Source organism: Chroicocephalus ridibundus, chromosome 2 (genome assembly GCF_963924245.1).
Source record: "Chroicocephalus ridibundus chromosome 2, bChrRid1.1, whole genome shotgun sequence".
Classification (NCBI taxonomy): domain Eukaryota; kingdom Metazoa; phylum Chordata; class Aves; order Charadriiformes; family Laridae; genus Chroicocephalus; species Chroicocephalus ridibundus.
In genome coordinates, this window is record NC_086285.1 from 85049450 (window position 1) to 85075719 (window position 26270).

A 26270-nucleotide genomic window follows, 5' to 3' on the forward strand; every position below is an offset into this window, starting at 1 on the left:
AATGTTACCCAGCTTTAAAGAGTCCAGGAGGGGATATTTTGGTCAGTCAGATCTTTTCTTAACGCAAAAAGAAAACAAGAGCTTGCCTGGAGATCCGAAAGCATAGGGTGGTTTTCAAGCAAGGGGTTAAAACTACTTTTCACAACTAATAAAATTTCAAATGCACACTGTATTTTTGTGGGAGGGGGTTACAGCGAGGGAATCCTCAATACCAATTGGCTAGTCTCTATCAGCTGCAGTTGAGCTCCGGCTCCTGCTGAAGAGCGGTATTGATCTGAAGGGTAAATGTGTAGGGAACCACAGGGAGGGATTCAGTCGTTTCTGAGAAGGGAGCCGACCTCTTCCAGTAAGAAAGTGGTTTCTACCTGTCTCTCCTGCCTGTGAGATCCTCGGTGAATGAAGGGGACCGGGAGAAAGGGCAGTTTGTTGCTACAGTGATTGAGAGAGAGAGGCATTGCTGCTGCTGCTGCTGCCGCTCCTGCTGGTGCTGCTGCAGCCTCATGTAGCAGGTAAGGCTGCTTTTTCTGGGGAGGGGGAGGAGGCGAATTTGGGATTGCATCGCGGTGGCTGGGGCTGCGGTGCCGGGGGGGGGGGGGGGGCGAGGCGAGGCGGGGGGTGGGTGGTGGGGAGCTGAACCACCGCAGCGGGGGACGCTGGCTCCACGGAGGAGCTGGAGGGGCACCACGGGGGAAAGGCGGCCGTGTGGGCCGGCGGGCTGTGTCTCCCGCTCATCCCGCTTTGGAATCGCAAAACTTCAATAAGTTCTAAACAAAGTGTGCGAGTCCGCAGTGCCTGAAGGAAGAGGGGGGGGGGCGGTGAAGGGAGAGGAAGGAGCTGCTCCGCTCCTTTCCTTGCCTTTGCCTTCCCGCTCCGCTGGCGGCCAGCCCTCCGCCGGGTCGGGCAGCGGCTCCGAAACACATAGGTACGGGCGCAACGCGTTGGGCTGCGGTGGGTGCGAAGATCAGTGCTGATAAAAACAGCAAACGCGTCGTGCCAGAGCGGGGACTTGGTTCAGTGGAAAGGGGAAAGAAATAAGTGACGGTGTGAAAGTTGTGGGACTGAAAATGTATTTGCCATATATATATATATATATAAAAAAAAATCTTTTTTATGATTTTTTTTTTAAGCACTCAGTCTTTTGTCTTTGTGTGAAGGAAGGCAGGGATGTGAGGCGGGGGGGGGGTGTTGGGGGGGGGGATGGGGGGAGAGAATTTCTGCAACATTGACCTTTGAAGTGGTAAGGTTCAATTAAAAGAAGGAAGGTAAGCAATGCGGATTCTACTTGAAGCAACTTTGAAAACACCTGAGCAGCCTCCTCCCTTAAAAAAAAAAAAAAAAAAAAAAAAAAAAAAAAGCACTGCAGAAAATAATGTAATGGTGAGAAATAAAATTTATCCCTGACATACAAGATTTTCAAATGCAAGCCATGGTTTATTATTGTACTGTTTCAAACTGATCTCCCACAAATTAGTCATGTGATGAGCAGCAGAACATACATAATCTTTATACAAACATTTTAATGGTAAGTTTAGCCCAGAATTATAAATCACACACAAGTGTGCCTGTAATAGAGATGTGTGAAGGTACTTAACTTGATAAATATTTCACGCATTTTTTTTTACTATGAATGGCTGTGTGGTTTTGGCTTTTCGATTCTAAATATGTAGTCTAGATTAAGAAGGATACACGTTTCTTGTATTTTAAATATTCCTTTCAAAGCACATTACAGTGGGGATGGACTTAGTGTTAATTTCTGTGTGTACCGAGTATTGGTTACCAGTGTTTTTTTCTGTATCTGCAAATACCTATACATAGCTGAATAGGAAGGCAGGTTATTTTATTGCTGGATAGCATCAATGAACAGTTGAGGTTATTGCTATTTTTTTGCCTATTTTCAAGTTCAAATATAAATCACAAAAAGCCTAACAATTCAGGAATACTAAGTGGGTCTTATGATAATGTACCTTTTGCAGTGTATGTGATTGCATTTCAGATACAAAATAAATCAGGACTGAAATGTTTCCATGAAACCATGCTTTTAGGAAATTCACAAATTGGTCAGGAGGTCTTCATTTCAGTCCTTGAACATCTTGTTAGACCTTTCATTGATCACAGCGTGTTTTTAAGCGGTTTCAAGGCTTCTTACAAAATATTTCCCCGGATCTGAAAGCCAGATGGTTACACTGCAGAAGTCATAAGCAGTTAATTGCTGAACTGATTTGAGTGCTCCAGAACATATCAGCATGCAGACCAAAGGCTTCTCCTCTCGGCTGATCAAACTAGTTACCTGATGCTCTTTGCTGAGATTGGCGTCCCTTTTAGAGATGGTAGGAAAAACAGATTCTCTTTTGGGGAAGCAAGAAACAAAATGCTTTAGTTTGAAAAGATTTATTTTAAAAGGAATTTGTTCGACTTTCTCACATCTGTCACACATATGACGTTTTCCCTCAAGTTTACTTTATCTGGATTAATTTGCTGCACGCACCCCTCCCCCCCCAGCTGTTCTTACTGTCAGGTCTATGGTGTTTGTTTACCTACTGTGTTGAATAGTATACCAGGCAGAGATAGTATGATCTCCCACAGTTTCCTTTCTATTCACAATACGTGAATTCATATAAGAAGAAATACTATTTCAGTTGCAGTGACATACAATATAGAATGACATACAATATAGAAGACATAACAGAATGACAAATACAAACGTTACGGGTGTTTTGCTATATGCAGTTTCTCATTTTGTACCCAGCAGTTGGACTTTTTGTTCTGAAGAAAAAGATGATTAGTAATGGGTATTCAGAAGGAAAGCAAATGCTTATTTCGCTTTCTTTCAACCTTAAATAACCCATTAGTTCAACAGTAGTGCTTGAGATGACTTAAAGATTTTATAGGCTAGCAAATTCCTAAATTGCTTTTCCTTAAGTAATTTTTAGGCTGACAGCTTTGTCAGTATGCAAACTATTTTAAATACTTTTATGTATAAGAATGTTTTAGAAATTGTTGACACCTGTGTAATATGAAAATCTCACGATGTTTCTGTCTTTATTGCTTTTTTCTGGATACTACTATCACACTATCTTAAAGGTATGGTTATAAATGATTTATAAAAGGTTAAGAAGTTGTGTTTAAATAATCTTTAAATGGCTATTACAGAATTAGAGAAGTGGGTAAGTTACGTGTAACTGTGCAAAGCATCATTATAAAATTTTTAAAATACTCTTACAATCATCCAGGGCTCAGGTAAACTGTCTTTAACATGCTCATAGGACCTATTAATCCCATATAAACCTTTCTGAACTATTCAGACATGCGCATGCAATGTAAAATGTTACAGTAGACCAGAGAGGATAAAGTCAGGGTTAAAACTTGCACCATCTTCATGTAATGGAGCACACAGGCGAGGGGGTGGCGTCACAGACTTGTATCTGCTGTAGGTGCAGCCACAGAAGTACCTGCAGCCACCTCATTGGTAGAGCCGGGCTTTGCTTAACATGCGCCCTACCATAAAACTGATCCAACACTCAGTTTCCTGGGCGTTAACTGACTCTTAAGATACGTAAACAAAGATTATTTGCAACACGTTTTTCTCATTAGGCATATCCGATCATAAATATCAACTTTCTTGAGGAGGGTATATAAAAAGAATTTGTGCCTGTATGTCATTCTAAGCATGACAGCGCCTGCCCAGGGGGACATCATACTTCTTGCTCTCGAATATATTTCTTGTGCTTATCTTTATGCTTTTAAAAATCATAAGTGCATGTGATCTTTACATCTGTATTCTTATTTTCTAGATATAATATAATTACCTGCAACTGTTACAGCAAAGAAACAAAAAAATATGTTGTTAGGATGTATTTACTTTAGAAGCTGTATTTTGATCAAGCATTCTACTACTGATTCTAACAATTTATATCAATTTTTATATAACGGTATTCAAAGTTTGATGTAAGTTTTGCCTCTATTGCTTATACTTTAATACCACACAACATAGTAAATAGTACAGAAGCGAGTATAGTGTGAAATAATTTTGTGATGACAACTTGCATTTTGATTAAGTTACCACAGTTGTCCAATCCACAGGCATGAGGTTGTGAAGAATAATCACTTATATGTATTTCTGCTAAGCAATTCTATTTCCTTCTTTTAGGAATATGAAACTCTTTTCTGAATATTTTTCATAATATTAACAAACAGTGATGTACGGAACTATAAACTATAAATAAAAAAGCAAAGAGAAACAAATTGTTGAATAACTAGCAGAAGTGTCATCATCTTGTGGAAGTCTAGAAAGGAAACACGGTCAGTTAAATTATAATGTAAATAGATAATGAAAAATATTTCTACGAGATCCAAATTATGTAATTTTAAACAATATTTTTTCAGTATGCTGCTGAGTAAAAGTCACATTTTAATCTCATTTCCACACTGTCATTCATTTCTGACACCTGTTATGTTTGAACCTGTAAATTAAAGAGTGTTAATAGAGGCAGGTGAGAAACAGAGAGCAAGAAAAAACATTAATTCTGATTCCAGAGTGTCTTTGATTTTTCTTAATTTAACCAGGCATTTCTATTCACATTTTAAGAGAAGAAACTGTAATACCTCTGCATTTATCTGCTTCACTGCAAATCATATGTATTTACCTACCGCATCAGTATATTTGTTGGTTTCCAGGCTATTTATTTGCAGAGTGCTTTGAGGGATCTTGAATGTGAAAATTGTTATACGAAGCCAAAGAGCATTCTGCTTTTACATGACTCATAAAAATGCCTCTACTTAAAAGCATTTGTATGTATACGCAGTTTGAGTGTGTTTATACAGACCCTTTAAACAGAGACATTTTTATGAGACATTTTAAAAGGGGAACAGAATTTGAGTTTGTATAGCACTTTCCGAGTTTAAGGTATCACAAAGAAATGAATTACGGTGCATGGTGGCAAAACAGACTTAATAGACAAATGTTACTAAGAAGGGATGTTGTCTGAAGTGTTATAACAGTCTGTTATGAAAAATACCACGTGATTTTTGCATTTTCTTGGGCTACTGACTGCTCACTAAAGGGACTGGAATGGAACATCTTGTACAAAAGACAGCCCCTCTTCTTTTCCGCTCTAGATTTTACTTTCCTAAAAGTCTTTGATGAGGAGGGAGGGCCAGGCTCTGCCGTGGTACATTAATTTGTCTCAGCGTATTCACTCCTACTGGCCTACAGTTAGGAGCTGTATGTTATTTATAAGTGGTCCTGTCATAGTAGTGGAAGTAATATTGGGGTATATTTTCATGTGTGTTATTTTCTATTGTGGTACTACCAGATTCCGCAGAGTAAACCTGAAAGCGTATTTCTTAGGGTAAAAACTAGGGTAAAGGAGTACAGATTCCATCATCCCTCATTAATACAAGTTGCTGTTCACAGACCTCAATTTAAGGAAGACAGTCAAGTCTGACTCTGTTTAGGATGCCACTTAAGAGTCTGCCTAATATTAAGAGATGATTTCCACATATGCCAGCATGGTTTTAAGAAGCTCTCTGCTAAAGAAAGTACTCTTTTTCCCTGAGATGTACAACAAGATATTAATCATCCCTCGTTACTGAAGAGCCTACATTGTTATCGAATAATACAGAGGTAAAACATACTGTCTTAGGCACTTTGTTTTATTGCATCCTCTTTCCTAATTTCATTGTTTTTTATTGTTTTACCTTGACTATTTGTTTTCTTTTATCCAGTCAAACCCACTGTGAGGGACTCTGAAATAGCTGCTTTGCTAAACACCAGAAAGGGGTTGCGTTTCCCTGACAGATTGAGTGAACTTTATGCCATAGCTTGTTGTAGCTATATTTTTTTAAAAAACTTCTAACAGATATTTTACTTCATTTTTTTGCTTTGTCTTATGTTTCTTATCTGCTTCGTGTCAGTACATAGATTCTACAGCATCTACAGCAAAATGTAGTTATAAACTGAGTTTAGAGGTGTCCTCAACCTCAAAGTAGACACTCCTGTTGTACTTATTGTATTTTAGTTCCCACCGTTACTTACCAAATGACAGATTTTCTCCCAAAATCTGTCCTCTGGTAGTGGAGTCAGAGGTGGCAAACTATGCAATGGCTTCCCCCACAGAAGTAGTCTCTTTTTCAGTTCTGTTTTGTATGTTATGTCCTATAAACCACTGAAAATTTTGACAACAGCATAAAATATGATAGGACTTGTGTGGAATTAGAGGTGCATCTTGAAAATTACTTCAGCTAAATGAAAACACTTCAAAATAACAAAATGAGTCTCATGGAGAATGTGTTAATGATCTGATGGATTGAACTGCATGTTAAAAAATAGTGATGGTAGATAAGGAAATGATAGTACTGAAATCCATTCTTGATTTAAAACGCTTAGCTAGAAGAAGAGAAATTAAACCTAGCTAAAGTCAAATAAAAGGTCTTTGCTTCCACTTTCCAGGCATTGATGGAAATAGCCCTGGTTCTGGTCTTTGTCAGAGAAATAAAGCTGCATGATTCACTGAAGAGACAGCTCAATGAACAGGCGTGACAGGCTTGATTCATCAGCATCTTTCATGTTGCATTCCAGCAGTAATTATTTATTCCTGTAGAAACTGGCTTCAGTTTTGGTTGATCCTAGCCTCTTTGGGAGCACAGAGCAGGAATTAAAGCTGGCTTACCCTTGGTTGGAGACTCTCTCAAGATAGTACTGTTGTGTTATTGGGAAATAGCGGGCACGTGGCCAGGCAGAGAGTATGGCTACCGTGTTGCTGCCTTGCTCACTACATACCTGCTGTTAAAGCTCCTTTTGGGAGCTGTAGGTAGCACGATTTAGGGAGGCCATGAAACTGCACCGTGCGGTTCCTAGGAAATGGAGCAAGAGCCAGCAGAATGGCCTGGGTCTAATCGTGTCAGAACAGATTCTCCTATGAAATCCTTGCTGTCTGATGTCTGCACTTGGTTGGGCTGATATAGGAATATGAGGAATTAATGAAGCACTAACTAATAGTAACATGTAAACTTAATGAAGATTCACCTAAAGTGTAACGCATGGCAGTGTTTTGTGATTTATTTGGCATGGTGAATTGTTTCATACCAGTCTGCCACTTTCTTACCACCTGTCTTTCTCATTTTTTTTTATTTATAAGCTATATTTTAGGTCAAAGATTTGACCTTCCCATCATGTATTTTCTCTCTCTAACCACTCATAAGCATTAGGTAACCTGCTTCAAGCCTAAAGCCATGCTTTTGACTTACTGTCGGAAGAGGCATTTTCACACACAGGCATATATATGAATGAGAAAGCAACTCTGTGAGTGCGTCTGAAGAAGGCCACTGTGTGACTCAAAAGCATACGATGTTTGAAGCACTTCATTTAATATGTATGTTCATGGAAAGGGATATCTCACTCTGGTGCATAAGACCTATGATAGTCACCTAAACTAGGCAGAAAGAAATAGGCAGGAGAATGCCTATATTTTTCCAATAGCTGTTTCTGTAAGGTATGTCAAGTATCTTTCTGTGTTAAAAGACAGACACATTCAACCACATACCGCTTAATGAGGATACATTTTGCCGTGTGAAACTTCAAAAGTCTTTCAGATTGTGTCTTTGTGTCCTGAAACTTAGGTTTTTAACTGTCAAACTAGTTGAACTCTGCTATGAAAACTGGGTACTCTCATCAGTCACAAAGTTGGCCAAAGGCTGTTCTTGACTGCACATACAGATGGATTTCTGATGTATGTAAACAGATGTATATAAACAGGAGTGAGGTGTATAGAAAATGTACCATTTAAAAAAAATTGCTATTCATTCTCTATTTTTTATGATAGCGTGGCATCTGCGCCTCAGTGTTAGAAGCAAAACCAAATTCTATCCGTGTAAAAACTAGTATCAGTAATAGAGACACAAGCAAAATTTTGCTAATGTTGGGTTCTGAGAACCCATCCAGATAGTCCGGGAGACAAGGATGAATTTTTCATGTGAATGTACCTATTGTTTCTACACTGTATAACTCAAAAAAAGAACAAAGTGTCGGTGTCATTTGCTTGGCTGTGACAGAGAGACAAGGTGATCAAGGAATAGGTAGGAGCTTTGTTGCCCTATAGTTCTAAGTTTTGTCATAAGCAGGTGTGCTCGTTTCTGTATGCTCTTCTCTGATTTATCAGTTGCCCCCTTTCACTGAGAAGATGCATTTTTATTCGATTACTAGGTCAAACAGCAATCAGGAAGAAGAACTCAACAGTGGACTGCATACAATCCTAGCTGTGTAAGGGTAAAAAACTTTCACCTATAACAGTTAGTATGCTATTTAAATTTTATAGAAAATCATATTAAGTCATCGGGTAGGTTCCAGAAATACAGGTGTAAGACAGACCTCAAAGTTAGAGAATTGTCTGATACAGTAGCTACTCTAGTTTCTAACATTCAGGAAAAGCTGTACGTGGTTCATGGGGACTTCATTATTATGCACAGGAAAAATATTTCACTGGATTTGGTTCCCAAGGCTGTAAAGTGAACTGAGTTGCTTAAACATGAATATGAATGTCCTTCCTGAAGCCATGATGAGAAAAAAAAAAAAATTACTACCCTTATACTCAGGCTCCTGTCAGTAAAAGCAGTATGCCGTACTGAATTTTAGAATAAAAGAAATTAGCAAAACAGCATGTATAGTAATATTTAGTAACTTATTCTGGTACACCGTTAGAAATGTAATCAAAGTTATTCTGTGTGGATGCCCTGGAATTCACAAAAAGTGCAAGACAGACTCCCTTAAAACACCTTAAGTATACTCAGAACAGGTATATAACAGAGTCTTACAGGAAGTAGTCATTGATATTTTTTAATTTTTCAAGGTACAAATGAAGAAAGTGGAAGCAAATCATCTGTCCTTCCTAGAAGCAAATAAAAGTGCTTTCAGGTGTTAGAATTACCGATTTCTCCACTATTTAGCAAGTTCTGCTGCATATGCTACTCCCAAATTATTCAGGCAGTTCCCGGAGAAGATGTCATCTTCTCAACTGCTAAGCCCATTACTACCTCTGTCAGGTGAAACTGGTTTGCTAGCATATAACAATTTGCTTAATAGACTGATTTATTTACTCCTCTTTTTACAAAGATTTGCTATAATCTTTATAGCTGTAAAGAAAAAAAAGAAAACAATTTTTTTGACAAAGAAATAAGTAATTATTGATATAAACTTTATTTCTGGAAAATTTAGGAGGAAAATAATTCCTTCTTCGTTTATGGTTTAGCAGTCTCAAAGGATGTTGTCCATAATTCCTTGTTGCATCCGCAATTAAATAAAGCTGCCAGGATGCAGTAAAAAGGGGGGAAATCTTCAAAAGGTTTCTCTTAATTGGTTCTGAAGCTCAGTCCTGTTATCTAAACGGAACAGTGAAGAACTGGTATTAACACCTGGACTTACGTCTATGCAGAATCCAGAGTTCCTAAAGCAGCAATTAAATGGCTTAATGTTGAAAACCTCCTCAGCTGAATTCTGAAGCTCTTTTCTGAAGGGCAATGTTAATTTGTCATGTAGTGCCGATTCGGATTAACTGGAAGTGCATTAATTTTCACACAGGCCCAAAGTCTTAACTCCTCGCACTATAAAAGTTTGTGAGGAATAAAAGATTTTGAAATTAGTGATTATTTTCTTCCTTCTTTAAGACAAAACTTAAATTGAGACACATATAAAAATACCATTCCATATATGTGTAAATAAGTACGTTTCAATGGAACGTTCTAAAGTTATTCTTGTCTAAATCTTAGGTTTTCCCTTCTGTCCTACCTATCCTTTAAGAGCATACTTACGATCTCAGTTATACTCAGGCTGTATGTTCTAATAGAATATAAGTCCTTGGAGCATTAACAAATCTCTCAGCTTTTAAATAGACTGTGACCTATTCATTTACAGGGCTACTTCAATAAAGCAATAGCTCACTTAGGTTAATGATGGATCATGGTGTGATTCGATTTGCAGAGTGCAGACTTGCCCATTATCCCCTAATGTTTGTATGGGTCATGTTATCACATCCAAATAATGATTCAAGCCACCCCGTGTTCCTGGAGATATCGCAGTGATTACAGGAAAGCTTGGCATGCTAGTATACAAAGCCTTAAAGAGTTCTGTTGGCTGCTGTTGAATTATTATTTTTGGCTGGAGTATGACAAAGCAGGAAAGGCTCAGGTTTCTCTGTGACTGTGACACCTTCCTCTTGTGATTCAGTTGGCCATCTGGCTGAGCAGACGGGCTGGACATTAGCAGAAATAAGATATGCCTCTCCCTGTCTTTTGCTACTTGCTTTTTTCTTTTTTTTTTTTTTTTTTTGGTGAGGAAAGTTAGCTGACCCTGACCTGCTGTGCAAGATTATTTGCAAGTCGAGTGCCTTGTGATCTTTTTTCTTCCCTCTCAGCTTGAGTATCTGACATGAAGATGGAGCAATTTCCAACCGGAAGAAAACATATCAATACTTTTGTACTCACTGTAGATAACACACAGGAGAGACTTCGGCTGGTAGCCACATTGAGGAAAGAAAAAAAGGATATGTTTTCTAGTTGTGAATACACTGCAAGTACCAACATAACAATTTCTTTTTCCAATGCTGCCACGCTGTCATTTACTCTGAAGGATAGTCCCCACTTAGGCACAGCAATTCAAAACAGTCTAAGTGATAGGATAAGAAGTGAAATTTTGAATGCGCTTGTGAATGCTTTTAAAATGCTCTTAAGGTTTATTTTTACTTCTCATTTTTGGGGATGATCTGGGTTTTCTTGCCTCCCACTGCATTTATACTCGGCAACCATCAGGCTGCTCACTGGTCCAGCTGCTGACAAAACACTGAATCATGTTAAATGCTTCCAATAAAACTGTCATAAACCTCACTAGCGCTAAACCTTTCTAAACATAAACCACTCTAGTTAATATATACTACAGCTAAAACATGAATGGACAGAGGAATATTTTCCTTGTATTGTCTAATACAAAGATATAAGACCTAAGGAAATAGAAAAAATGAATTTCTGTCTTTGCTACCAACTGCACATGCAACCTAGATAAAGAAGAAATTGTTTTAAGAAATAATGCTGTTCTTCAAGTGAATTAGTTTTCTTATAGCTGAATGTTAGGATTCTCCAACAGCTTCTGTCTCTAAGGAGAGAGAATAGCTGTACGTGGTTCAAGAACACTTTTCTAAGGAAAGCCACCAGTACTGAAAAATCCAAATGAAAAGCACCTGCTAACATTGGGTTTTTTCCCACTTTCTCTGCTTCTAGACAATGACATAGTCAACAGTGTCAAGGAGGAATGAAATATTTTAATATGTGCTTTTTTAACCCTTTCAACTTCTTTTCTCACCCACCTACGCATAAAAACTCCATTTCTTAAATAGTTCAAATACTATAGAGGGGATTGGTTGCTTAAATCAGACATTGGAAATAGAATTGTATGTGATTAAAATAATATTACTCTGTCAACCTGCTGGGCGTGGAATAGGGGAAAAAGATGGGCACTTACAATAAACAAGTGAAGCCATTTCGTTACCTTACAGTAGATTTGGCTCTCATTAAATAACATTTTTATTCTGCTCTAAAAGCATTATAGAAGGACCTCCCCAGAAATAGTGCCAAGGATCTCAAAACTGTAAGCAGATTTCAAACCTAAATTAGATTTCCCAGCTGCTTAGTGGTATATGCTCACAGTGAAATAGTGAAAAATGGCTTTTGAAATGTTTGCTACATTAAAAATCTGAAAAGTTTCACATATTTTAATTTGCTGAGCGTTGCAGCAAATTTAGGACTCGGAAGTCCCTTGTGATAGTTGCTTGAAGCATTAATAGAAAGAGGTTTTCTTCCTTTTCCCTCCCCTTGCATCAACAGTATAATGATTTTTGAGGATCAATATTGTATTCCTGTGTTTGGAAGCTTAAAGTCATTCAGTCTTATTTCTCTCAAGTGATTTTCCTCATTAAGCATGTGGGACTTAATGAAATTTGAAAGGGTATTCAAACTCACTGTTTGCAAAGACCAAAATCCAAGGTCTCGCTCCTTCCTTCGCAACTCCCATTTCCCATAAATGTATCAAAAAATTCTGGTGTTTTGATGGTATGTAAGAAACATTCATAATCAGCTCATATTCTGCATACTATGACCCATCTTTCAAACTCCGCAGACTAATACCAGGGAATACGTGAACTATGGGCATTTTTTGCAAGCAAAGCAAAGATTGTAATTCAAACCATAACCGTGGTTGTAACTATCACCTAGCAATTTTACAGCAGAGTAATTTTTGTAATGAAACATAAAGGCTTAACGTTTCAAGATTTCAAAGTTTGTGTTAATGCTGATAATTGTAGATTAACTTGTCTGCCAGTTATAATATAAAAGCATGGGATTTTTCCATTTAAAAAAAAAAAATTACCTTCGATATGTAAATACAATGTGGCACATCTATATCACTTTGTCCTTATTTTCTTTACATTGAAAACAGTGCAGTGAAAAAGATGGCCTGAAAAAGATTGTTGGTTCTATTGTTATTTTTCATATAGACTAGTGGAATCCATCCCTAGAAAGAAGAAATTGTAAATGTCACTATGACATAATATCTACATAGGAATTTGTGAACTATTTTATTTATTTGTTATGTGAAAATATGTAATGAGAACACATAGCTAAGTCATTATTCTTTTTGTCATCTTTGAGAGGACAGAGTTAGGGTTCTTGTTCATGTCTTGATATTTTAAATGGAAAAAGAAGATCCTCAGAGGAATTTAGGGCCATAACTTTCTTCTGTTGCATTCTAATTCTCAAGTTAGGAGCTAAGTGCTCGGATTTCCTTTAGTATTTAAGTTAAACCCTTATATAGAGACTGAACCTAGATGAAAAGCAACACAAAGCAAGAAACGATGCTTTTTATGTCAAGTGCAAAGCTTTTTCTTCGGAAGCTATCAAATATCTCTTGCCTATGTCTTACCTAAATACCCATAGACATGTAAACTTATCCCTGGCAGGAGTGTTAAGAAGCTCATTAGATCTACTGTAAGACAGAACACCTGACAGACAAAAAAAATTTAAAAAAATCATCCTCTTACAGCTTCTCTTGGAGTTTGCTTTATATTATGTACTCTTTCCTCTATGAAGAAAAGACTTTTCAAACTTTTCTGAACTTAGTATAGAATTATAACATGGGGCTTTTTTGTCCAATTCATTTCAAATTACAAGGACAATGTTTATTTCTGCCTCAGATATAATTTAACAAGTCTAAGAAAAAGTTGGTACTGTGGTATCTTGGTAAAGGGAATGGATAAGAGAGAAAAAAATTGTCTTATTTCAATAACAGTAGTGGTTTTCTGGTTACTGCTGTCACTGTATCATTTTACTTCCGTTTACTTATTTATTTATGTAATATGAGAGGCTAGTCAGCAGCTGTAGGTAATATAAATTAATTAATGTGGATCAGTTTATTTTTGACACTAGCCAGTTAGTCCTGATGCCCTGTACATCCACGTTGTACGTGAAAATTTCTACATTTGAAATTCTTATCATTATTTTTCATCTCCCTGTTAAAGTTGCCATCCAGCTAAAGCAATAACTGTTGGCATGATGACACACTTAAAAAAAAAAAAAAAAAGGAAATTTTAAAAAAATGGAATCGTAAAAACAGGAAGGTTTCGATGTTACCTAATAATACTAAGTAAACGTACAGATGTGATTGTCCACTTTTCATAAATGGGTAACTGAAAAGAGAGATGCTATGAATTGCTGAGAACGAGTCAGTTTTGTCAGCCTCAGGATGAGCTGTAGAAGCCCTGGTCAAAACCTTCCCGATGGAAATATTTTCTAGTGAGAATTTGATTTTCAGCTATAGAAAACATATTGCAAACAGAACCTGCTTTCACAAAGGAAAACTTAAAATAAACAAATAGTTTAAACTAAATATTCCCCAGACAAATGCATGAAAATGGAAAGCATTTAAGTCAGAAAGATTGCCTGGTGTTGAACTTGTAGTTGTTGCCTCCTGCTTCTTCTCACTGAAAGACAGAAATATTGTTTGCATTTCCCCCCACATAATGCTTCATGGCCTTGACGGCCTTATTCCCTAAGGAAAGTGTTGGTCTGTATAAGAGCACGGGGAATACAGTAAAAAAGAGCAGATACAAGTCCCATTAAAACAAGAGGAAGAAATCTTGAATTTCCCCTATCATATGACATCAAGGAAATACCTCAACTGAGCATTTTGGTTAAAATGGTATTTTGGCCCTTTTTTCTCTGAAAAGCTGAAAGTTGTCAAAAGCAAATCCCTATATTTTGCACATTCCTAAACTGTCTTATTTACTACTTCCTAACTCCACTTTTTGTGCGTAAGATTTAATCCCCCAGAGTATGTTTTATCTGTTGCTTGTGAACTTAATAATATGGACACCTATGTTTATCCATCTTCTTTGTAGAGGTTTGCACCTGTAATTTATTCAGCACTCAGTTTATTCTGTCACTTTTAAACTCCAGATCAAGAGTTACAGGACAAACGACACCACAGACTAAATTAGAGAAGTTTAAAAGCTTGGAAGACCTAATAGGCCATAGTTGTTTTCTGACAACCTAAATAATTATCTTAACATCCAGCTCTGACCCTCTTCTACACTTAGTGGAAACACTGCACACTGTTCTGGCATTCTTGTAACAGCTACGGCTGATTATTTTCCATCTTTCTTTGGGGATATTTCTCAGATAGATAGCTTAATGCCAGCACCTTATAATTTCTTGACAGCTGGCCATAAAACCTGATAAATGCTCCTGCCAACAAAGCAACACGTGGCTTCCAAAAAAAGTTTGCAAATTTTAATAATGTAGATTATTTGATTGATGCGCAGTATGCAATTTAATTACAAAAATAAATGAGGAAGAGGAAATTTGTCACTTCCCCATTCATTATTCCTTAATTAGACTACAACTAATCAGGGTTTCTGATTGGCTAAAATAACCTCAGATATAATTTACCGCACTGCCATACAGTCGGATGGAAAGGAAAGCATGAATTATCTCTCACTGCCAAAACAGCACAAAAGAACAAGGAAACAAGATGAACCTTAAAATATTGTAAACATTACTCTGTCTGCAGTCTGTCAGATTAGCAATTTATTACAACAAATGAAATGCTTCTCTTGTGAAATGACAGAGTACATTTTTTTCAATATGCAATATTTATGTATATTCTCTTTCTGAGTACCAGAGTAGATCAATAGTGCACCTGAAACCAATGTATTTATTTTGGTTTTGGCTTGTGTAAATGCATTCTGCATACTTTGCTTAACATCAAAATACATCAAATGGGCCAAATGGATGGTGATAATAACACAGCTCTGAGATCATTATCATTTCATTGCAGAGTCTAAATGTGGAGTACAAAATTTAATTTAGGTGTTGGTTTTTTTCTTAAGTCAATTGTATTTTACCAGTCTGGTTATGCTGTGATTTCTGTTGTGTGCTTCTACTACCTGCATTGCTGGTCTGTGTTTTAATGCATGTATATTAGGGAAGAAGACAGGTCAGAGACAGAAAGTAAACTTTGCTTATCATGGACTCGTACATGCTATTACCTTGCAAGGGTGACATCAAGTTTACTTATATTCTCATGATACATTCGCGCACGTATGAAAAGAGTATGCATATTTGTTTATGGGAATCCGGTAACTCTGCAGGCAAACAGTACATGTGCATGTGGTGTAAGGAGCGGAAAATTCTGACCGAAGTTAGTTCTTCTGAGGTACTGTGATTGCTTCAAGATGTTTTGTATGCCCAGGGTAGAGGAAAAGAGAGATAGGAAGAAAGATGTCAAAGCAGAAGCTAGCACGGTGGTTAAGAAACACTTCTGGGAAGTAAGAAAATAAAGTTTAAATCCCTATTTGCCTTGGCTTCAACCCAGCTCTCATTTTAAGTAACTTCACCTCCATACTATTACAGCCTGAGTATCTCCAAGGAAGTTATTTAAATTTTTATAAAAAATTAAAAGATCGTTGGTAGAGACAGGAATTCTAAATGAGTCAGTAGCACAGTGGGCGGAATACTTACCCACACTTTCAGAGGCAGGTTGGGTTTCTGTTCTGAATTGGGCCAAACAGGGACTTTAAACCTTGGTCTCCCTAAATCCCAGATGTGTTACCTTCTGCAATATTAGCTGGTCTAAAATTTACCTTCACGCTCTTTACAGTTGAGTCAACACTGGCTGTGAGGAGTGGGAACACTTGAAGTCTAAAAAAGTGTAATGGACAAAAGGTACACTTTAACCACCTCTTCATACAGTATTTTTTTTTTCCCAAACAAGTTCTCATCTAGGGGATGTGTTTTGTTTGCATTTATTTCCTCCTCTGTTAGCGTAGACCCCAAATGATTCAAGAAAAAAGCAGAGAGTGAGAAAGAGTTATCTATAAAGAAAGGTCTGTGATCTTGAATCTGTCTCACAGTGCAAAAACTCTTGAGGTTATGGCTAAAAAATAAGTAACTCATTGATAAGTGCTTATCTCCTTGTAATACAGCTGCACACGAGAGCAGCTTATATGCCTCACTGAGGGCTCGAGCAATGAGCCACAGAGTCATTTTTATTTCCTTTGATTCTGTGGCTCATAATTAAGCAGGTGCAATGTGCAAGACTGAGTCATGTGCAGCCACCTTTGGTTCTTACTGCTTCAAATAGCACATAAATAATGACCAATTCACTCGTCTGTCATTGGCAAAGAATCACTGGAAATGGCAGAAAACTGCGTACTTGCCTCTGTGTATTTCTGCAGTAAGATTGTTTATTGTGGGGTTTTTTTAGGTAGTGCTTGTCCATGACATGCAGGGCATCTTTTCTATGTGTGTGTGCACATGTGTAGTCCCAGCATCCTCATACTGTCCTTATTATCCCTTCTTTTTTCTTCTAAGCTTTGGATTTTTTTAATTGTGCTTTTTCTTTCTTTTGAATATTTACTTCTTCTAATAATTTCTACCTCTTTTGGTCTTTCTGTATCTTTCCTTCTGTCATTCAAAAAAGGTAACGTAGCTCAGTAATGCAACCGTATTAGATTTAAGGAGCCTTCTGCTTCATTCCAAGAAAGCTGGGTCACATCTGCAGCAAACAATAGTTCTCAAATGCATCAGATACAAAGGAAGAAGCCTGAGGCTTTATGTAGCACAAAAACAGCTGGAATGTTTTTATAGTGCTCTGCATTTGCATCATATTTGTAGCTTAGTAGATGTCTCTGCTATTTGATTGCACCTCTATTTTTACTTCTCTGCTTTGTAGAAATACTCATTGCACCACAGAACTGAGGATGTGAAGACACATCCAATATCTCTGCATCTTTATCTGTAAATAGAAGAAAATCTCCATATAGTATGGTCTGATCTATGAGACAATTATTTAAAGGAGCAAGGTGGAAATTCCTAGATATATGTAATCAATATAACTGGATTTCTGCAAAGGTTCTGATAGGATTTTATTGTGCAAAGCTGAATGTTAATTCAGATGACTATTAAAGCATTACATACTATGATGTCTCCACTACACAAGCAATAGTTTGCTAAGACTATTTTTTTTTTTTTGCTGTAGAGACACTTGAATATTTAGGCAACCAGAATAGGTGAAATAAGGCACCCTGAGACCTAGCCTCCTTCTTAAAAGGTACAGAATTATTTTTATTAAATTTGTTCACTTCAGGCACCTCCTGTCTGACCTTGGCAAGACTTGCAACAAGGGCTTTTACAAAATGTTTTTAAGGAAAACTCATGAGTTTGTAATTTCCACACAGATTCAGACATCTCGGCAATCCTTAAAAAAATGTGCACTATTTTATTTGTTGAAGTATTTAACTTATTTCTGTCAAACGCACAGGCTCTGCATTTATCCTGTTTGATGGTAAGTTTGGAATGCTCTCCAGGTACTGCTCTGTCTCATGACAAACTAAAACAATAGCTTTGCAAGTGATGCCATCTGCCTGCATCCTTTGAAATATGTTAACTGAAAACCAGTAGCTGTGAAAAACGATTAACTGTTTCAGGACCGATCATATGAGCTGCAATTGTGCTCCTAATACTGCGAAAACCCTGGCTGTAACTGGTGCTACAGAGCCACACAGGATCTCCTATGTCACGTTACCGAAACCATGACTGTCACAGCAGGTGGATTCCAAGGAGGTCTGTGGCCTTCTCAGCCAAGTAAATCTGGACCAAATAGTGCCTAGCTAACAACTGGTTCCAGTAGGTTGACCACTTCATTGTTTCTTAGTTTAAGGAGGCTTTGTATAGGTGAACAAATAAATGCTGTTTCCCGTATTGCTAAATAGGATGAGGCAAGAAGGCTTTAAATAGGGAAGATGGAGGAAGAGAATCTAGTTTTGAACACTTGGCTATGCAAATGGAGGCTGCTCAGAAGTAAGTTGGCAAGTTTAAAGTTGTTAATTGAGCATTCCGGCAGATGTTTCAATGAAAGTTTCTCCCCAGGGAAAACTGTCCTCGCTCTATTTTTCCCCACATCCTAGTTTTCTGAATGTGGTTTGATCATTATATGGAATATGCTTATATATTGACCTGTATAATACTTCATTTGCTTGTATGGTTCCAACCTGTGGACAGTAACTTCAAATGTAAGGCATTATTCAGTCAGAGAAAGAAGGAGCATACAATTATTGGTGATGTCTTAAAAAAAAAAAAAGCTGGAAAATATTTTCCAAAATATATTTGACTCTATATTGAATTAAATTAAATGTGTAAAACTGTGTCTAATAGTTCCATCTGGCATAATTACTCTTAACATAATTACTCTTACTATTTTTCCAAATGCTGAAAATCACATTTTGTCCAGTTTCAGTTTAATCAGAAGACTGCAGCTGATTAACTTCCTTGTGTCTATGCGTTTTTCCATAGTGTAGTCCCCATGACACTAAGCAAAAAATATCTAGTTGAGCCAGCTGCCACTTAACCATGTCTTTGCATACACTGGCATATTCTGAAAATGCCGTTACATAGCCTGAGGCAGGAGCCTGAGACATGTAAGCAAGTAGGGATAATAAAGCTGCTGGGCAGGGTGATGAGGCCAGATAGATGTGCGTAGTGTCACAGAAAGTAGGTCCCCCGTGTTCTTTATGTGGCTTGATTTTATTTAAAATCTTACTTACACAATGCAGGGATTAAGTAAAGAGGAAAGCGATACAGACAAGATGTTGTGAACATGGATGGATACAGATGGTATTACTTACAGAGTATATATAGTAGAAAGCTAAAAGGATAGAAAACCATAGGGCTGATAACAATAGCAAACGGTTTGCGTACTAGGGATTTTATATAATATGTCATACATATACATTTCCCAGATCATGTTCTTTCTGAAAATTGGTGTAGTCAGCAAGATCCTAAATTAGGTTTCACGGCATCTGTGTACCGGCAGGTTAGAGCCTACGTGGAACCTGTGAGTTCAAAAAAGGAGGAATGTTGTCTCAGAGGACTGTCTCATTACTTTTCATTAATAGAGAATTATCTTGCCCTAAATAGAGCAAGCAGATATGTCTGTTTTATTATTTATTGTTACATAATCTGTGCCTCTTAAAAAATAGAAAATGTATTGTTTCAAGATGTCTTGTTTCTGACTCTTTCCCCGGTATTTTAGTTGCTATATGGACACCCTAACTTAAAGTATGGTCTATAGTGTGTTTTATACGACTGTTGTTCATCTCCAAATATCCATTGTCCCTTAAATTATGTTTTACTTAATTTGCTGCCTTACGTAAGACTGAAATGACAAAGATCACAGGCCTTGTCTACAGATATGTCAGGTTAGTCCTTTTATCTAATTCCATGTGTATCTGTACACAGGTGTAAACTATTAGTCCCACCTAGATGGGAGGTCCAAGAGAAGAATACAGACTGATGTGAAGGGAAAGAAGAGATGTCACATACGTCTCACAGTGTCCTGACAGCTAAAGAATGCGTTAATAGTAAATTGGACATGAAAAGGATTACCCAAAAACAATTCCGCCTTCCTAACTCCCAAAATAATTTCCCTGCTAGCCTAAGCTTTTAAGGCAACTTCAGTTCAGCCCACTGTCTTTGAACAGTGAAAAAATGCAACACAGTCTTTTCGATACCTCCATGGTGGCTCTGTCTGGTCTTGATAAATTGAAAGAGCGTTGGTTTTGTCCTCCGAGATACAAGCATTGCGTTGCTCGAAGTATTCTTTCAGAAGTTAATGTCTTCCACCACCTCCAGGGAGACCTAGCTTAGTGACTTTTTCAAAGTTTTGAGAATATGCTGTCCTATGAAGCAAAATATTTGGTTTGGAAATAGAAGTTTGGTATATGAAAAGGAAATATAGTGTGCTCTCTGCAGAACAAAACTAACCATCCAGTAATCTTTCTACTGTTGAAATAACTGAGACATTAATAATTTTAAGAATTTAAGCAACAGTAATATGCTGGCTCTCAATTACAAACAATGTAATTTTTATGCCTTTACCTTCTTCCCTACTGAATTCAAATTCCTACCAGGACATCAGTGTTGTTCCTTAAAAAGCTGTGCTTGGATTCCTTAGAAAATGAGATTTATGCATCCATTTTGTCTTTGTATAACCATCTATGTATTTTCCTATTATGTTTGAGCTCATCTATCATCTTCAACATGATTTAACAGAGAGGCAGAAGTTAAAAAAAATAAAAATTAATTTCTTACAATGGGTAAAAAAAATTGGTTTAGAGGCAGCATGCAGCCTCCAAATCCAGTCACTGAGCCTTCCAAGAGCCAGGTGCTTGTTCTTTTTGGCTTGTCCAAAAGCTGAGAGCAGCCAGCCGACGGCTCAGTTGACACTGAGTGTGAGGCAACCGCAGTTCATGCTGTTTCCTGCCTGTCTGGAGGAGGGGCCAAGCAAAGGTCACAGGGAAGGCTCAAAAAGGTGGTGGGAATATGCCCCAGGACTGTTATAAAGGGAACTCATAAATCAGTCACAATGACAAATCCACCTAGCGTCAAACTTTGTAAATTCCAATATTCAAGGAAAAACACAGAAGAGGTACTGTGATATTTCCTTATACCTTTCTGTACCTATAATTATCATAGTTATTCCCACCTTCTCCTTGTTGTTAGAGCATTTAATTCCACGAAAACACATTTTCCATACAAACAGACTTCTGTTTCCATTTCACATTGACTTAATTCATGTTGAATTTAATTACATCTTCCTAACTTATAAAAAAAAGCATTATCAATTTCTTCTGTAAGGAATACATTTAAGGTCACCTTCCTTATTCCACACTACTTGACTTGTTCATTTTATAGGTGTTAGAGTTATCCTTTGTGCAACAGAATACGACATAGATAATTCGGTATGTGTTGCCATGCAAATGTGCAGGTAGTTAAAATAACTTTCTGGGTATGCTTTTTATTAGCAGTAGGCAGACTGAAATTCTGTCTTTGGTACTTGTTATCATATTTGGTATAATATCCTTCTTTCTATGGGGGGGCAAGTGCTGAGAAAAAGAGAGGTAGCAAGGAAACAGAGCAGATGGTACGGCAGCTAGAGAATAACTGGGAGGGTGCTTCTGCAGGTATAATATCTCAGTTGGCAAATACTGTACCACAGCTATCCTCAAACCAGTATTTGACTGTGTGCCCCTTGAAGCTTTATACCTGAAAGGGCATCATCAGAATAAAGACAGAGAGAGATGACAATGAGCCAACAGCGAAAGTGCTGCTTCTACAAAAGTTCCTGTTCCCTTAGCTCACGTGGAGTGAGTTTAATTATCACGTGGTTAAATTATCTTGCCCTTTTTTTTTTTTTTTTAGTTGCAATGTTGATTATTTGGATTTTAATTATCAGTTATTACGGAGCTTGTTATAGGGAGGACATTTTATTGCTCTGCACACATTTACTCAGTACATTTGTGCAATATTGTCTCTGGTAAAGACGACCAGTTTTAGCAAGAAATAACAGTAAAACAAATAAAATAAAAACATTTTAAGGCAATTTACCACACAGTTATTAAGAATTCCTCCCATTTCTGGAGCAATGCTTTCTAAAAATTATCTGGTCAGAGAGCAAACGACTTCAAAGAAACTGGTAGCTGCTGTTCATTTCCTGGGCGTTAATATATTAGATAAGATCCTTTTCTTGCACTGTTTAATTAGCTACTACACATCCTCACAAGCAGATAAAATTTGTTGTATAGATTTACATGTCTAAGATTGTCTTCTTCACACATTTAGGAGTGCTTAAAATGCAGTTAATTTGCAGGGTAAATATCTAGTTGTTTGTCAGGCCCTGCATTGATGATATGTGCTTACCCTGTTATTTAGCATTTCAGAGCTTAGAATTTGTGGACTGCGAAGCTGAAGTAATAGAACTGGTGTTCAATTTGCCATAGAGCTACCATGTACTTTATACTGTTACTTGGAAAGAGAAGAATTAAAATACATCTGCCACTGAACTGGGTAGATAACTGTGACTACTACTCAGTGGTATTACAAAATCGGAAAAAAATATTTGCCTCTAAAAGCATTTATTTTTTTAGCATTACATGTTATTTGTAAATGCATTAGATCACCTTACCTGAATTTCAGTTACCTTGAAATAACTGATGCTAAATGACCATTTATGCTTAGCATTATTAGAAGTCATGGCTTTGAATGCTTTTGGATGGCTGAAAATAGTTTGATTCTGTGTTTACTTCCATTAGTTTTTCAGTAGTGTCGCCTGATGGTTTTAGGAAAGTAAAGTTTCATTTTTGGGCAGTGCAAGTGACAGGAAAACCAACCCGAGATCATTCTTACTTTGAATGTGTATGGTTAAAAAAATTAAAAATAAAAATCTTCATCAGACAAGCAAATGGGGCCCTATTTTACTGAGCTTTTATAGTGCAGTTCCCAGTATAAGGAGTGATCTCTCTTGACATGGTAGGTCATCCACTAGCCCTACAATAAAGTCCATGGTAAATAAGTAAATCCACAAAGCAGGGAAGCTTTCTTGGAAGAGGGCATAGAAAGAGTTTTTTGAGCTCAGTTAAAATCTGTCTTTCGTACAGAGATGACAAAGGTGAGATACAATGTCTATGTACACTTTCATTAAGATCTTAAAACACTCGAAGGTCCCTGCCTCTTAGAGTTACACATCTTACTTCTCTAGGTTCTTCGTAGAAATATGTGGAAGAAAAAGGATAATCACCTTACAAAGCTGTCTAAACTAGTTGGCATACAATTTTTCATACAGCAATACATGTCACTTTATTCACTGATACTTGCACAATAATCACTAATATGCATAAGAATTTCAAGAAGGGGGTACTATATGGTATGTCCATTGATCAATGTTAGTCCGTTGGGTTTTGGCTTATTAAATGTGTAACATCGTTGGAATCATCAGCGAAACCGCTACCGGTTTTGTATCCACATCTCTGCATCACACTTTCTTCTGTGTGCATGTTGCTCATTTGTGACACCCAGACTCTGAGAACTCCCTTAATATACATGCTAATTGTTCAGTAGTATTTTAAATTTTTTATGTTTTCTCCTTTTGACCTATTGTGTAGAACTTTCCTGCAACTTTTTCTCTAAAATAAGCAACCTTTTCCCTCCTTTCCCAAAGATCTCTATCAGTTTCTCCACAACATCTAGCAGTGCTTCCTGATTTTTTGATATGCTGTATATTGTTTAAGATGTATTTATATCTAGGACAGGGACCAAGTGACCTCTGAGACCTCAGGAAAAAAAAAACTAAGGAGAGCATAGCCAGTAATGAGTAAGAAAATGAGCAAGGAAAGCAGAACAAATGGTTTCCTCAACTGAAGAAATTATTAAAGACTGTTTTGGGGCAACTGCACCAAGTTTTCGCTGTCACAGATTCTTGGCAGTAGCTGCCCTAGTTTCAAGCAGCATGAAGTGTCTGAATTTATAGCTGGTGTGAAATTATGCTCTGGTATCAGCAAACAAAAATATTGAGTTCAGATCATGCCTAAATGCTTCAAAATCTAGAGCTCTGAAATAGATGTTTAAGTATCTAATTTTAGGCAGTCTGATTTGAAACCAGACCTATTATTTGTATATGTTTTGCAGACCAACTGACAGTTCATCACACCACTTTAAATCTCCAACATTTCAGATGGTTTCACGGTGCTAGAAGGTATGATATTTGAAAGGCACTTTACTGTGTAAGAAAAGCATTCATTCTTATTTCAATGAAAGCTGCAATAAATTTGATAGAAGTAAACAGATTTGAAATGTAATAAACTGACAGTTCACTAGTTATATCTGAAATATCTGACCATGAGCCGTCTAAATTACAAAAGAGGCACAGTATTTCAGTGTCAGAGAACGTATTCTGGTTTTTGCTGAAGGGCAACTAAAGGATTCTCTTTGCTGCTATTTTCTGATATAGTAAGGACCAGCATAAAAGTCAGTACTAACTCAATTTTCAGATAAACAGCAATAACACTATTGAATGTTATTGACTGTTATATTAAAAATTAATAAAAAATTGTCTCTTCAAGTGCACCGACAGTAAAAATGGCTGTTTTCAGCTTTAGTAAGTATGACAATGTTGAGACTACCACATTGTGAACTTGGAGCATTTTGGGAAATAGAGAAGAACTTGCAGCGTACAGTAGCTCACACAGATTAGTCATATTGCAAACGTTTGAAGAATTCATGCAACATACAAGAATTTCAATCAAAGACTTTTTTTTTCTTTTGCAGATTAATTCAGCTTTACATTTTAAAAATATAGTCAACTATTTATAATTTGTCAAAATTAAAACTTCACAAAAAACCGTATTTTGAAATTGTTTCAAAGACGGGATCAAGTTGACAGGGTTTTTTTTTGGCTTGGTGGTTGTTGTTTTTTTTTCCCAAAAATTTACCTTTTGCATATAAATGTAAGTAAAAGATGAATATATGGCACCTTTGACAGCTGGCATTATGTGTGTGTTTACATAAAGACTTATGCTTTATTATAAGGGATAGTGACATCAGATCTTGAAGTGGACTTTCCAGTAGCCTTTGAACAGGTGAGTCATTCACACAGGTGAGCAGGTTGCTCAAATAAATAATCTCACTCACTGGTTTGGTCTACTCTGGCAAACGCCTAGTTAACTGTGCTAAGTTCTTGCACAAAATGGAATTCTTCAAGACAAAAGTGTACACTTTGACAGTGAATCATCCCAAAGACTTTGCTGTAACTCCACAATGAATTGCTGAGTTGAGGTCGATGTAATATTAAAAGAAAACTCTTAAGCAGGATGGTGTTTGCCTTATATAGTAACTCTAACTGCAAATATAAATATTGGTTTAAAAGGAGTCATCTTATTAGAAAAAAGCAATGACATTTAAAAAGAAACCTATAAATGTCAAGGCAGAGTCAGTCTTGGAAAAAAAAATTAATCTGTTAACTGTTACAATCACAAGTAAAATTATTAGAATGGAAAATAATTATAATGAGCTGATTCAGTTTATGGATGTTTGAAGTGTGGATAGTATCAGAACTTTTGTTAGAGTGGCTGAACTGAGAAGATATTTTTATTAGAACAATATAGTGTCACGGCCAAAATCCTTTTCTTCTGTGCTTAAGAAGCTCTTCTTTTCCATACTTGCACAACAGAATTTCCTTTTGGCAGCAAATGCTTGCAATAAGAGAATATGGCTAGTCAGAAAATGCTGGTTTGATTTGGGTTTTTTTTATATTTTTTTTTTCCCCAAATCTATTATATTTCAACAAGGAGTTTCTCAGGAAGCATTGTCAGCTGTAGGATAGCTTGTGAGTGTTACAGTACAGGCTCTGTGCGGCTGTCTGTGGATACGCAGGAACCAAAATGTTCACCTCTGATACACAAGCCACAGGCTGAAATCTCAGTTCCAGTTGACTGAGCAGGGATTTCCGTTTGCATCAAAGTCTTCTGAAATAGGGCACTTGCAAGGGAGAATCATAAACGTCAGAAAAGGGAGTCTTCCTTTACAAGAGGTATTGTTTAATTATTTTTAAAGGGTGGCATAACATAAAATATTAAACAAGGCATTTACTTTTGAACTCTGTGGATACAGGACTTACAGTATATAAAATAAACAGATTAAATCCTCTAGTTGAATGAGTCATACATTCACCTGTGTCTTCTGTGGCCCAGGTGAGTATTCTAAACACTGTGTGCTTGGCCGTGCAGGGACAAGGCAACGTGTTTGCCAGCAGGAACTGTTGAATTGTATTGTTGGGAGAAAGCAAGTGTGACTGTAGAACGTACTGCCTGCTACCTGTGTTGAGCAATCGAAAGGAACAAGTCACA

At 37.1% G+C, this 26270-nt stretch overlaps 1 protein-coding gene across 1 annotated transcript in view; it reads left to right on the forward strand.

The window, feature by feature from the left end:
• Positions 1–275: 275 nt before the first annotated feature.
• CDH12 (cadherin 12) overlaps positions 276–26270 on the forward strand; it is a 573557-nt gene continuing 547562 nt past the window's right edge. Inside the window, exon 1 of the mRNA XM_063326103.1 lies at positions 276–509. The gene's annotated coding sequence lies outside the window, so the exon portion shown is untranslated. The remainder of the gene's footprint in view (positions 510–26270) is intronic.